Source organism: Oryctolagus cuniculus, chromosome 2 (assembly GCF_051225735.1).
Source record: "Oryctolagus cuniculus isolate XC-2025 breed Fujian yellow rabbit chromosome 2, ASM5122573v1, whole genome shotgun sequence".
Lineage (NCBI taxonomy): Eukaryota > Metazoa > Chordata > Mammalia > Lagomorpha > Leporidae > Oryctolagus > Oryctolagus cuniculus.
This window is the reverse complement of record NC_142868.1, coordinates 41,543,312-41,555,876: the sequence shown is the minus strand read 5'-3', so window position 1 is coordinate 41,555,876 and position 12,565 is coordinate 41,543,312. Positions and strand designations below refer to the sequence as shown.

The following is a 12,565-nucleotide window of genomic DNA, read 5'->3' as shown; positions in this document are numbered from 1 at the left end:
GGCTGGCTGTTGGGCACTGGAGATCTGGTGTTTGGCCTGGGGAGAGGAGCAGCTCTCAAACTGGCCAGGTTTTCTGCAGTGCAGATAAATTTTATTATTTATTCAATAAAAAAATTTAACATAGAAATTGAACATACTTACGGGGCACCCTGTGATTTAGTACATGCATGCATTATATAATGTGGAGCCAGGGTAAATACATCTGTATCCTCAAACTTAACATTTCTTTATAGTAAAAACGTTCAAACTCCCATTTTCTAGTTTTTTCTCCTTCATAGGAAATATACGGTCTCTGAATATTGTTTATTATCTCCCTAATGTGCAGTGGAACTCTAGAACTTCTTACTCCTATCCAATTATAACTTAGTACCCACCCATCAGCCTTTCCTCAACCCTCCTTCCCCACTTGTCTCCCAGCCCCTGGGAACTGCCATTATACTTTCTAACTTCTGTGGGTGTCAACCTATTTTTTTAAGACTCCACATTGAGTGAGATCATGCAGTGCTTGTCTTTCTGTCTTTGGTGTATTTTGCTTAATGTAATTCAGTAATGATCTCCAGTTCCTGTTTGTTGCAAATGACCAGACTTCATAATTGTTAATGGCCAAGTAGTATTCCATGGTGTGCATGTACCACATTTTCCTTAGCCACTCACCCGTGGGGGGCACTCAGGTTGTTTCCATTTCCTCACTGTTGTGAGTAGTGCTGCGCCAAACATGGGAGTGCAGGTGTCTCTTCCGAAGGCTGATTTCAGTTCTCTTGGATGTATGCACAGCAGTGGGATTGCTGGATACATGGAGTTCTGTTTTCAGTGTTTTTTCCTAAATGTTTGTTTATTTTTATGTATTTGAAAGGCAACACAAGAGAGAGTGTGAGTGCAAGATTGATCATTTGTCTGTCAGTTTACTCCCCCAAATTCTCTTTCTCTCTCTTAGAAATTTATTTATTCATTTGAAAGTCAGAGTTGCAGAGAGAGAGTTGAGAAAGAAAGAAAGAGGGAGAGAGAGAAAGAGAGGGAGAGAGGGAGAGAGAGACAACAAGAGCTTCCATCTGTTGATTCGCTCCCCAAATGACTGCAATAGTCAGGACTGGGCCCAGGCTGAAGCCAGGAGCCAGGGGCTTCTTCTGGGTCTCCCATGTAGGTTGCAGAGGCCCAAATACTTGAGTCATCTCTTGCTGCTTTTCCCAGGCTATTAGCAGGGAGCTGTATCGGGAGTGGAGCAGCTGGGACATGAACCAGTGCTCATATGGGATGCTGGCGTTGCAGATGGTGGCTTTACCAGCTATACCACAATGCCGGCTCCATTTCCCCAGATTCTCACACAGCAGCCAGGTCATCTTCCACATGGGTGTCAAGGACTCAAGTACTTGAACCTTCATCTGCTATCTCCAAGGATGCACATTAGCAAGAAGCTGGACACAAAAACAGAGTCAGAACTCAGTTCCAGGTACTCCGATAATAGGATGCAGGCATTACAAGTGGTGGCTTACCTTGCTGTTCCACAACACCTGGCCCTGATTTTAGTGTTTTGAGGACCTTTCATACTGTTGCCCATGATGACTGTACTAACTTATATTCTCATCAACAGTGCATGGGAGTTCCCTTTTTCTCCACATATTACTTGTCATCTTTGTCTTTTCGATAACACCTAGTGTAACTGGAGTGATGTGAATAGCTAGCTCATTGTGGTTTTGCTTTGCATTTCTCTGATGATTAGTGATGTTGAGCTTATTTTTCATGTACTTGTTGGCCATCTGTATGTCTTCCTTTGAGAAATTTCTGTTTATCTATTTCCATTTTAATTTTTTAAAAGTTTATTTTTGGGGCTGGTGCTGTGGCGCAGCAGGTTAAGCCATGGCCTATAGTGCCAGCATCATATATGGGTGTTGGTTTGAGCCTCTGCTGCTCCATTTCCAATCTAGCTCTCTGGTAATGTGCCTGGGAAAGCACTGGAAGATGGCCCAAATGTTTGGGCCTCTGTACCCACTTGGGAGACCTGGAGGAAGCTCTTGGCTCCTGGCTTCAGCCTGGTCCAATACTGGTTGTTGCAGCCATTTGGGGAGTGAATCAGCAGATGGATGAAAGACAGAGAAAGGTGGGGTGAGAGAGATAGATCCTCCATCCACTAGTTCATTCCCCAGGTACTTGCAGTAGCCAGGTCAGAACCACTGAGCCAGGCTGAAGCAAGGAGCCAAGAACTCCGTCCGGGTCTGCAATATGGGTGGCAGGGGCCCAAGCACTTGCGCCATCTTGTGCTGCTTTCCCAGAAGCATTATTAGGAGCAGGGTTGAAAATGGAGTGGGTGGGATTTGAACTTGGTGTTCCAGTACAGGGTGTGGGCATCTCAAGTGGTGGTCTAGCCTGCTATGTTATAATGCCTGCCCCCAACTGCTCATTAAAAAAAAGTGTTTATTTTAAAGGCATGGTGGGGGGTGGGGGTGGGGGATGAATGAATGCTCCCATCTGCTGGTTTACTTCCCAAATGCAAGCTGAAGTCATTTTTGTCCTTGGTGAGAGTAAAGGTCTATTTTCATTCTTTTGGGCAGAAACCCAACTTCTTTGAGCCATCAGCTTCTACATCCAAGTTGTGCTTTGGCAGGAATATGGGATTAGGAGTGGAACTGGGAATCAAACCCAGGCACTCTGATGTAGTGTGTGGGCATCCCAAGTCTATCTTAACTGCTAGGTCAAACTCCTGTACCTACTACTCATTTTTTTTTTTTTTTACGACTTATGGATTACAATGGCTTCCCCCCCATACCGTCCCTCCCACCCACAACCCTCCCCTTTCCCACTCCCTCTCCCCTTCCATTCACATCAAGATTCATTTTCGATTATCTTAATATACAGAAGATCAGCTTAGTATCCTACTACTCATTTTTAAAAAAAATTTTTTGCTATTGACTTGAGTCATATATTCTGATTATTAACCCCCCTGCAGACTTATAACTTGTAAATAGAATATTCTTCATTCTGTTGATTTCTTCCTTTGCTGTGCAGGAGATATTTAGTTTGATGAAATCCTATTTATCCATTTTTGCATTTGTTTGTGTACTTTTTGGTTCTGATCCAAAAATTCTTTCCCCATTTCACTGTCCTGAAGCATTTCCTCTAAATTTCTTCTAGTAATTTCAAAGTTTCAGGTCTTGGGGGCTGGCATTGTGGCATAGTGGGTAAAACTGGCGACGTCAGCATCCCATATGGGCACTGGTTTTGAATCATGGCTGCTCCACTTTCATTCCAGCTCCCTGCACCTGGAAAAGCAGCACAAGATGACTGTGCTCCTGTGCCCTCGTGGGAAACTCAAATAAAGCTCCTAGATCCTGGTGTCTACTTGGGGATTGAACAAGTGGATAGTAGATCTCTCTTTCCCTGTATATGTGGGTCTACATCTAGGGTCTGTATTCTGTTTGTCTATTGTATCTATCTACTTTTATGCTAATACTATGCTTTTTAAAAATTTATTTGAAAGTTAGAGTTACACAGAGAGAGAAGGAGAGGCAGAGAGAGAGAGAAAGAGGTCTTCCATCAGCTAGTTCACTCCCCAGATGGCTGCAATGGCCGGAGCTGTGCTGATCCAAAGCCAGGAGCCAGGAGCTTCCTCTGGGTCTTCCCATGTGGGTGCAGGGGCCCAAGGACTTGGGCCATCTTCCACTGCTTTCCCAGGCCATAGCAGAGAACTGATCTGAAGTGGAGGAGCTGGGACACGAACCGGCGCCCATATGGGATACTGGCACTGCAGGTGGTGGCTTTACCCGCTATACCACAGCGACGGCCCCAATACTATGCTATTTTAATCATGGTAGCTTTGTAATATATTTTAAAATTAGGTAGGTAGTATAATGCTTCCCACTTTGTTCTTTTTGCTCAAGACTGCTTTGGCTTTTGGGATCTTTTGTGGTTCTATACAAATTTTAAGTGTTGGGGACAGCGCCGTGGCTCACTTGGTTAATCCTCTGCCTGCGGTGCTGTCATCCCATATGGGCGCTGGGTTCTAGTCCTGGTTGCCCCTCTTCCAGTCCGGCTCTCTGCTGTAGCGCAGGAGGGCAGTGGAGGATGGCCCAAGTCCTTGGGCCCCTGTTCCCACATGGGAGACCAGGAAGAAGCACCTGGCTCCTGGCTTTGGATTGGCGTAGTTCTGGCCGTAGTGGCCATTTGGGGGGTGAACCAATGGAAGGAAGACCTTTCTCTCTTTCTTTCTCACTGTCTAACACTGTCAAATAAAAACTAAAATAAAATAAACAAATTTTAAGTGTTATTTTTATTTCTATGAAAAACGTCATCTGTATTTTGGTAGAGATTGCCTGGAATCTGATTCTTCCAAGTCATGAACTTGTTGTATCTTTCCATTTGTTTGTGTCCTCTTCAATTTCTTTATTCAGTTTTAATCTTAGATATCTTTCATCTCTTTTGTTAAATGTATTCCTAGGTATTGCCCTCTTGATTTCTTTTTCAGATAATTTGCTATTGGTGTGTAACAACACTATTGATTTTTATAAATTGGCTTTGTATCCTGCAACTTCACTGAATCTGTTGATTAGTTCTAATAGCTTTTTGGTGGAATCTCTGGTGTTTTCTTTTCTTTTTTTTTAAGATTTATTTATTTATTTGAACATCCAGAGTTACACACAGAGAGAAGGAGAGGCAGAGAGAGAGAGAGAGAAAGGTCTTCCATCCGCTGGTTCACTCTCCAATTGGCTGCAATGGCCATAGCTGTATTAATCCCAAGCCAGGAGCCAGGAGAAAGGAGCTTTTTCCAGGTCTCCCATGCAGGTGCAGGAGCTCAGGCACTTGAGCTATCTTCTACTGCCTTCCCAGGCCATAGCAGAGAGCTGGATTAGAAGTAGAGCAGCCGGGACTGGAACTGGTGCCCATATGGGATGCTGGCACTGCAGGCAGTGGCTTTATTCACTATGCCACAGCTCTGGCCCCTGGTGTTTTCTATATATAAGATCCATATCATATGTTAACAATGGTAATTTGACTTCTTCTTTTCTAATTTGGATGCTCCTATTTCTTTCTCTTGCTTAATTGCTCTGGATAGGGCTTGCAATATCATGCTGAAGAAAAGTGGTAAAATGGACATTTCACCTTGTCTTGTTCCAGATGTTAGAAAACCTACAGCTTTCCCTGTTCAGTGTGATGCTGGCTTGTAACATATGGCCTTATGTTGAGGTATAGTCCTTCTATACCTAATTTGTTCAAAGTTCTTTTTTTATTATCATGAAGGAATGTGAAATTTTACCAAATGCCCTTTCTGCATGTATTGAAATGATCGTATGATATTTGTCTTTCATTCTGTTGATGTGGTGGATCATGTGTATTGATTTACATATGCGGAACCATCCTTGCATACAATGTGGATTAGTTTTAATACAGTCTTGTAAGGGTAATTGTAGTAGCAAATGCAAATGAAGGGAATGAATAGTTTAATTATGGCCTCCAGCTGTGATAGCCAGTAAAGAAGATAGCAATGCAGCTTAGAGTCTGTATCTTCTTCCTTTCCCCTTGGTCAATTTGTTTAACCTTAGTGCTTCATTTACCCTGCTGTGAAACGCAGATGCTACCTAGCCCATTACTTCATTGGGATCAGTGGTTCTGCATTTAATGCTGGGGCACTTTGAATTTGGTGGGAGGAATGGTGGTAACGTGGCTCCTAAGAGCAGTTGTGAACATGTCGGGACTATTGCTTCCTTATAGGTTCTGTTTCCTTATACATTCTGCAGAGGATAGCTTCACTAGTAGCAGTCAAGAAATGTGCCCAGCTCTGTTTTTCCACCTGTTTATATGGACTCTTTCTGTAGTTGCAGAAAAAAATGTTTCTAAGTAGGCCTACCCACAACTTTGATCAGGATTTTAAAAAGTTCAATGAGAAATATTTTTTAACCTTTTATTATGGAATATTTTAAATATACTCAAGAACAGACGGAATGATAGTACAGTGAACCCCATTTACCTGCCACCCAGACAAATAACCCTGGGCCATTTCCTCTATCTCCAAGATACACAGTGAGTCCCTCCCATTGCCTTTGTCTTATAGAAGACACATCTTCTTTAAAAAGATGTATTTGTTTATTTGAAAGTAGAACACAAGAAAGAGAGAGAGAGAGAGAGAGAGAGAGAGAGAGATCTTCCACCTATTGGTTCATTCTCAAATGGCTGAGACTGTCACATCTGAGCCAGGCTGAAGCCAGGAGCCGGGAATTCCATCCAGGTCTCCCACGTGGGTGGCAGGGGCTCAGGTAGTTGATCATCTCCCCAGGTGTATTGCAGGAAGCTGAATCAGAAGTGGAGCAGCTGGAACTAGAGCTGACATTCTGATAGGGGATGCCAGTGGCACAGTGGTGGCTTAACCCACTGCATCACAGTACTGACCTCGGAAGTCATATCATTTCTTTCACATCTCTGAAAGTCAAGAAGTCCCGGCTTAATCTGAACTGTGATCCTATCTGAATTTCTACTTAAACAGAACTTCCTTGATGCCATCAGACATGCAGTCAGAAGAAATTGGTTAAAAATAATTTTATGTTTGGAACCTTTCCAATTGGTAGATTATATTACAAAAGTTCCCTGTACATTGGTCATTTGCAACACCAGTTGCTCCCCTAGAAATCATGGGACAAGCAGTCCTGGCAACTGTTGGACCCACAGAAACCCATGGCATACATAATGCGGCAGTTTTGTGTGTTTCTCTTTGAGAACCTTCTAGAGACCTGGCTGTAAAACACACATTTTCTTTCTTTTGCTGCTGCTTTTATGTGATCCCTTCGTGTGTCCCCTTGATCACTCCCCAGCATTCTCACCCCTGTCTGCTCGTGCTGTCCCCCCTCAATCAAACAAAGGGAATTTACTGGAAAAACCCAAAGGAGGATGTTGCTGTCTTGGCGGCAGCAAGCCGACCAGGGAAGCTGCAGATTTGGCCATTGTGTGTTTGGTTTACCAGTGGCTGCCACTCTCCACCTGTCCCGGATATTACATTTTCTGCCTTGACCTTTTGGCTGTTTGTAACTCTCACCCGCCAGCAACTCAGGAAGCTTAGCTCCCCCAGGTTTCTCTTGATAAGAGGTGGTGTTTATGTGATTCTAGTTATTTCTGCTGTCATGAAGACATGCAATTTTATTTTTAAAAAGCCCTGGCCGGCGCCGCGGCTCACTAGGCTAATCCTCCGCCTAGCAGCGCTGGCACACCGGGTTCTAGTCCTGGTCAGGGCGCCGGATTCTGCCCCGGTTGCCCCTCTTCCAAGCCAGCTCTCTGCTGTGGCCAGGGAGTGCAGTGGAGGATGGCCCAAGTCCTTGGGCCCTGCACTCCATGGGAGACCAGGATAAGTACCTGGCTCCTGCCATCGGATCAGTGTGGCGCACCGGCTGCAGCGCGCCGGCCGCGGCGGCCATTGGAGGGTGAACCAACGTCAAAGGAAGACCTTTCTCTCTGTCCCTCTTTCTCTCACTGTCCACTCTGCCTGTAAAAAAAAAAAAAAAAAAAAAAAAAAAAAAGCCCTGCACATGTGAAGTATCTCCTGAAGAGTCTTAGAACACACACATGCACACATACACACACTCAAACATACACACATGGACACACACGTACTCTCAAACACAAACACATGCACACGCTGAGGTACACAGGCACACAGCTACTACAAAAGCAAAATTCTACTAGGCAATGTTAACCATAAAAACCCAAGAACTCAAGCTGAGGCTAAAGAGCCTTTTTTCTATTTCTATTTCTTTTTCTTTTCTTTCTTTTTTTTTTTTTTTAAGCAAAGGTATTTGCAGGGGGACACCCAAGGATTACCATCTCCTGTGGTTGAGGAGGAGTCCCTGACAGGGGTTGGCTCTGTCTCTGAGAGTTATAGTGGGATAGTTACTGTGGTAATTGGAGATTGACAGGACATTTGTGGAGAGGTGGTGTCACGGTGCTTTTAGGAAGGTTTCAACACATTGATGTGTGGAAAGCTGTGGGAGAGTCCCAGGTGAATGAATGGTGCCATTGTGAGTGTTAACCTGTGGTCATCTTTGCTATTGGAATCTGAGTTAAGGCAGACACTCTGATTTCGTCTATTTAAGTTCACCTGAGAGAGCCATTGTGGACCCTTGGTGCTGGTTTCGGAGCCCGACTTCCACCACTGGGTTCCATGCGCATTCTCAGTCCCTGGGAGACCCCTTGCAGCACTAAAGGCTGAGAATGTGTGTAGGGGGCAGGTCTGTCTCCAGAAGCCAAATGCCGCGTGAAAATCTGGTTTTTTATCTTTGCACTTTCTGTATCTTGTCAGTAGAGGATTGGAACTTGATGGCAGCAAGTAGGGGTTTGGGATTTGTTCTGGAATGCTTGTCTCACAGGAGAGGGATTCAGAGTCATGATGTAAATACTGGAAAGGATTTTTACTGAATGTATATCCGTGGGTCAAATCTTGTGTGTAGGCCGGCGCCACGGCTCAATAGGCTAATCCTCCGCCTGTGGCACTGGCACCCGGGTTCTAGTCCCGGTTGGGCGCTGGATTCTGTCCCAGTTGCTCCTCTTCCAGTCCAGCTCTCTGCTGTGGCCCAGGAATGCAGTGGAGGATGGCCCAGGTCCTTGGGCCCTGCACCCGCAAGGGAGACCAGGAGGAAGCACCTGGCTGCTCCTGGCTTTGGATCGGCGCAACGCGCCAGCTGTAGCAGCCATTTAGGGGGTGAACCAATGGAAGGAAGACCTTTCTCTCTTTCTCTCTCACTGTCTAACTCTGCCTGTCAAAAAAAAAAAAATCTTGTGTGTTAGTTAATAATTCCAGTGTTGTTGTTGTTTTTTTTTTAAAAGATTTATTTATTTGAAAGGCAGAGAGAGAAAGAGAGAGAGAGAGAGAGAAAGTCTTCCATCTGCAGGTTCACTTCCCAAATGACCGCAATAGCTGGGGCTGGGCTGATCTGAAGCTAGAATCACCAGGAGCTTCTTCTGGGTCTTCCATGTGGTGCAGAGGCCAAGGGCTTGGACCATCTTCTGCTGCTTTTCCAGGCCACAGCAGAGAGCTGGATCGGAAATGGAGCATCCAGAACTTGAACCTGTGTCCGTGTGGGAAGCCATCACTGCAGGTGGCGGCTTTACCCACTATGCCACAGCACTGGCCTCTAAATTTTAATTCCATTAGTTTTTTGGAGTTCCCTCTGACAGTGATGGGTTGAAAATAATGAAATCCAAATAAAGTTAGAATTAGAAATAAGTGGGTGACTTAATCCAGGGTTGCTCAACTGTCAGCCATTGTGTGTACTATACATATGATTTTCTCACTGTTTATTTAGTGTTTTCCTTTAAATATTTTAATATTCTTTATTTTTTAAGACTTATTTATTTGAAAGTTAGAGTTACAGAGAGAGGGTATCTGCATTAGCAGGATGCCAGAGACAGGAGCAGAGATGGGAACTGGTCCAAAGCACTCTCCCGTATGGTATGTGGGCATCCCAACCAGTGTCTTAACCACTAAGGCAAATGCCTATCCCAGTGACCAAGATTGGAATTAGATACAGAATTAGAATTTCAAGCCTGAGTTCTTAAGTACCACCTAAGTGACTTAATACCACTTATCTATATATAAACCTAAGCTGAATGGAAATGTCTTGTGCGTATAGCTCTTATAGCACTATATGACAGAAGTAAGTTCACAAGTTAAATGCAAAGAAATCTGTACAACAAATAAGATGACATGAACATTACTTGGGTGTGATGGCTGGGATGGAATCCAGTTGGGTAGTTCCTTTGGCATCCATGACTGTGCTGGCCCCACTGTCACTTCCAACTATGGGGAACCTGTGTGCACTCTGCTGGCCTCTTCTTTGGCCTCATTCCGCACCGCCAAGGTGTTTCACACTTGGTCAGGCTCTGTTCTTTCTCTTTCAGTCACAACAGTTAAAACACCACAATTACAAGCTCAAAAACAGACTGCTGATTTGACATGTTTAGTGATAAGGTCCCATCCAGAAAATGCAGGCTGTACCTGCGCATGTGTATATAAAGTATTATTGAGGAGGGCTGAAATAGCAAATTAAGAAGACGAAATTTAAAAATTCCTGCAGTCCTTACTCAACACACAGTGGCACCAAAGCTTGTGGCTAACCTTCATTGCATCCCCTTGTGACAATTCACTTGTGATGTAACTTGTGAGCTTGCTTGGTCCTTCATTTGGCCATATTCATCAAAGTGCCAGGATTGAGATAAAAATACACAAAATCAGCCAGCACCGCGGCTCACTAGGCTAATCCTCCACCTGCAGCGCCGGCACCCCGGGTTCTAGTCCTGGTTGGGGTGTCGGATTCTGTCCCGGTTGCTCTTTTTCCATTCCAGCTCTCTGCTGTGGCCCGGGAGTGCAGTGGAGGATGTCCCAAGTCCTTGGGCCCTGCACCCGCAAGGGAGACCAGGAGGAAGCACCTGGCTCCTGGCTTCGGATTGGTGCAGTGCCGGCTGTAGCGGCCATTTGGGGGGTGAACCAATGGAAGGAAGACCTTTCTCTCTGTCTCTCTCTCTCACTGTCTAACTCTGCCTGTCAAAAAAAAAAAAAATACACAAAATCCTTTGCACTCAGGAATTTATAACTAGACATTGCCAAGGTTAAGTTACAAAGAGGAACGATGATATTTACAGTGAATGTTCCCACAGACCAACAGGAAAAGGCTAAAGAGTGGGAGAAAGTGCACGAGGCCAGACGTTAAAAGAGCTCATGGCTCTGCCAGTAAGTCTGGGTCCTTTATCCCTTCCAAACCTTTTCCTCCTTAGCCCTGCCTAGCCTCTCGGGATACCCGGAGCTGTGGCTAGAATAGGGTGCGACTGTGTAGATTGGGAACAGCAGAATTGTCTTAGTCTATACAGAAAGTGCTAAACACTTCTGAGTTCTAGCCCCATGTTTTCAACCCCCTCCAAACATCTCCACACCTGCTGTGTTAAGTCATTGCTTCCAGCCATGCCCCCTCAGATCTGACTGCCCTCTGTGTTTCCTGTCAAGGACTTTGACACCGGTGGCCACTGGTCACACAAATTCAAGTAATCTGAGCCTCCCCAACACCTTCTCCACTGTTTAAAAATTGTTATTTATTTATTTGAGAAGCAGAAAGAAAAAGAGAGTGACTGAGAGAGAGAACAAGTGCACTCCCCTAACTGCTGGCTCACTCCCCAGTGCCTCCAATGCATGAAACCAGGAACCAGAGGCTCACCCAGGTCTCCCACATGGGTGGCAGGAACCCAGTTACTTGAGCCATCACTTCTGTCTCCCAGGGTCTACATTAGCAGAAGCTGGAGCAAGGAGCCAGAGCCAGGTATCACATCCAGGTTCTCCGGTGATGTGGGACTCGGGCAGCTTACCTGCTAGGCCAGGTGCCCACCCCTCCATCTCCACTGCTAATTCCCATATCTTAGTGGTCACACAGTTTTCCTGCTTTTCTCCCCCTACTTGCTGCCCCTGGCTTGATTCAGAACCTCGTTATCTCTCATCGGAACTAATGCATCAGTCACCTAGGTAACCCCCCCCCCGGCTCCACCCATTCTTCATACTGCCACTAGTGGGCTTTTCCAAAGCATCCTTCAGTACAGCTCCCCCCCCCCCCCGCCCCCATTCCTCACTCAAACCTGCCAGGATGAACCCAAACTCCTAAGTTGACTGTGGAAGCGTCTTCCCCATTTGGCCTCACCCTTACACTTCCCTGAGCCACCCTGAGCTGCAGCCACAGTGAGCGCCTTTCTGTGTCCCAGATACTCCGCACTTCTTGTTTTTTGTGGCCTGGAATGCTCTTCACTTTCTCTACAGGAAAACTTCTACTTACCCTTTGAAAACCAAATAAAAAATGTCACATCCTCCCTGAAACTGCCCCAACTTCTTCTGGCCCCATCACCTCCCCACTCTGCCGTGAGAGCACATTTGTTTATCACTATGAGGTTATGACTTCTCACTTCTTCCCCTGCCACCCACCAAATGATTGGGAAATACTCTCTGGCCCTCTTTGCATGACTTGGAGCTCCAGCACACAGCATAGTGCATGGAGCCTGGCTGATGGCTGCTCAGCATTTGCTGGCAGCATAGTTAAATAATGAAAGGACAACTTAGATTTGAACCCCTATCTGTTAGTTTCATATGAAGAGATATGGATAAGTAAGTCCAAATAATGGCTTAGTACTTTAGGGAATCGTATCTCAGGAAGCATGAACTTAGGGGGCAAGTCCTTTGGAATGTAAGTCATTCCAAATCTCCCTGTATAGATTCACCCACATCTGAGAGCTGCTCCAGTAGCCAGGGTAGATGGCCAGTGGAGCTGGGCATTTTGGAAGCAGAGCACATCCTACAGCTTCAAGTCTAGGGAGTTGGCAGGGGAGAAATGTCGGGGTGAACTCTGTGATGTCAGCAGTGGTTTCCTCCAGATCTGGGGAACTGAGGGCCATTTGATTTTCTTTGTGCTGTTAGTATTATCTAAGGTTTCTGTAATGAACATGTATGACTTGTTAGTAGGATGGTATTCTGTGATCCCTTCTGCCTGCTAGCTGGTACAGGCCCTGGGAGCAGCAGAGTGGGGGCCATGGCAGAGCAGACTGCGTGCCATGCACCAGGTGC

At 45.5% G+C, this 12,565-nt stretch overlaps 1 protein-coding gene across 10 annotated transcripts in view; it reads left to right on the top strand.

Annotated features, from left to right (window-relative positions):
- TEC (tec protein tyrosine kinase) overlaps positions 1-12,565 on the top strand; it is a 122,464-nt gene that overhangs the window by 63,274 nt on the left and 46,625 nt on the right. The window lies entirely within an intron of this gene.